A 2,546-nucleotide genomic window follows, 5' to 3' on the forward strand; every position below is an offset into this window, starting at 1 on the left:
CACTGGCTCTCCATATTGGTTGCTAACTTCACCACTCTCTCTCTCTCTCTCTCTGTGCGTATCTTTTATATGTACATTCATACTTCATGTTATGTCTGCTTCATGTTATGTTTTTTCAGGTTACGTCCCGCAGGGACCTGGAAGTACCGGAAAGGGTTACTTCCAGGTTTCGCCGCTCGCGCATGAGCAGGAGCGGTGAATCACAACTCGCTCGTGTGCAAATGCGCTGCTGCGGGTTGCGTTCCTTTCATGTTGCGAACGGGCCTCCTTAACAGATCCCGTTCGCAACCAGAGGTACCACTGTATATGGTAAGCCCACAGCTTCTGTGCATTTAACTTATGTGCATACAGCTTTACACATGGCAAAAAAATAGGGGGAAACTAAAAAAGGTGGTAGGCAGCCAGGAAAAAAAGACTTTAACACTTGCCATCGGCTCCAATATGTTTTGACTGCACATGATTTTGGCTTTAGGTGCGATTCCAGAACGTAACCCCCACATAAGTTGTGGGCTTACTGTATTTATGTGTGCGTACCCAGGGGTATCTTCACCAGCTTATACACCTGTGTGCATGTATGTGTACATTTATTACGGTGTACCCAGATGTATCTTCACCACTGTAGATGTGTCTGTATATAAATATGTGCATATTAGGGTGTACCCAGACGCATCTTCACCACTTCAGATGTACGTACATGTGCCCTCTGGTGTATCCAAGAGCATCTTCATTATAGAATCATAGAGTTGGAAGAGACCACAAGGGCCATCGAGTCCAACCCCCTGCCAAGCAGGAAACACCATCAGAGCACTCCTGACATATGGTTGTCAAGCCTCTGCTTAAAGACCTCCAAAAAAGGAGACTCCACCACACTCCTTGGCAGCAAATTCCACTGTCGAACAGCTCTTACTGTCAGGAAGTTCTTCCTAATGTTTAGGTGGAATCTTCTTTCTTGTAGTTTGGATCCATTGCTCCGTGTCCGCTTCTCTGGAGCAGCAGAAAACAACCTTTCTCCCTCCTCTATGTGACATCCTTTTCTATATTTGAACATGGCTATCATATCACCCCTTAACCTCCTCTTCTCCAGGCTAAACATGCCCAGCTCCCTTAGCCGTTCATTATGTGTGTACTACAGGGGTGCCAACTTGAATAAAATATGGGGGGGGGGTGTAATCTGAGCCCTGCATAATTGATCAAAAGACGCAGCACACACACACCATGTGAATGGCAACACTGCCAACTTTGGGGGTGCCTGGCCCCCTCACATATTTTATTGGGGTTGGCTCCTATACAGTCGTACCTCGGTTCTCGAACGCCCCGGAACTTGTACGTTTCTGCTCCCGGACAATCGAAAACCGGAAGTGAGGGTTCCGGTTTTCAAACGTTCTTTTGGAAGCCAAACGTCCGACGGGGCTTCTGATTGGTTGAAGGAGCTTCCTGCAGGCAATCAGAAGCTGTGCTTTGGAAGTTGAACGTTTCGGAAGTCGAACGGACTTTCGGAACGCATTCCGTTTGACTTCCGAAGTACAACTGTATTTATTTGCTCAATAAAATGTCTACACTGCTTGATTGTTAAAAAAAGGAAATCCTCAAAAGCGGTCTACGAAAACGGCAAAACCGAAAGGGGGAAAAATAAAAAAATATTGCAGCCATGCTTTGAAACATACAGAAAGTTTTGGGAATTATAGGGACAGAACTACCCAAACTGTATAGGAATCTATTCATGTATGATACTACAGCGGCAAGAATGTTACTTGCCCAAAAATGAAAGAAGTCCCAGTGAAAGAAGAACAGATACCAAAACTTATGGAATATGCAGAAATGGTGAAACTTACCGGGGGGGGGGGGGAGAAACCAATGTAACTTTTTTTATGAATAAAAGAATGGAAACCGTTTACTGAATATTTACAAACTGTAAACAGATAAGAACATCGGCAGGATAATTGCAATAACCTACAGTTTTATAAGAGCGTACATTTAAAGTAGATGGATCCCTGAGCAGATTAAGTTAATTTGGAATATGCAGGGAAATATATATATATAAAATATTAAGGAGCTGCAGGAAGGAGTTCCGAAAGATTAAAAGGACTGTAAAATTTGAGATGTCAAATGGTATGTTGCTAGTTAGTGTTATGTTATTACGAGTGTATGGTATTGGTTTGTGTCTTTTTTTTATGCAGTATGTTTTTCATGTAGTATGTAAATTGTTTTACATACTTTATACATACAGCTTTAATATTTTTTTAAACATACAGCTTTAATTTTTTTTTAAAAAAACACGACTGTAAAATTATGGAAACGTATAAAATTGAAAACCAAGAATAAAATAATAATAATCATCATCATACATACATAAAGTTGAAATTCCCCAAACTGGAAATTCCAAAATCATGTTCCCTGCGTTATCTATCGGCAGGAGGTGCCTGCCCCATAATAACCCCCTCGTGGAACGCGGTGGGGTGTGGGGGAGGGGGCGACTCCCCCCCCACCCCAAACGACGCCTCCCCTCCCCTCCCCCCCCGCGCCTCCTCCTCCTCCCCCCCTCCCTC

Source organism: Podarcis liolepis (genome assembly GCF_965112155.1).
Source record: "Podarcis liolepis genome assembly, chromosome: 15".
NCBI lineage: Eukaryota > Metazoa > Chordata > Lepidosauria > Squamata > Lacertidae > Podarcis > Podarcis liolepis.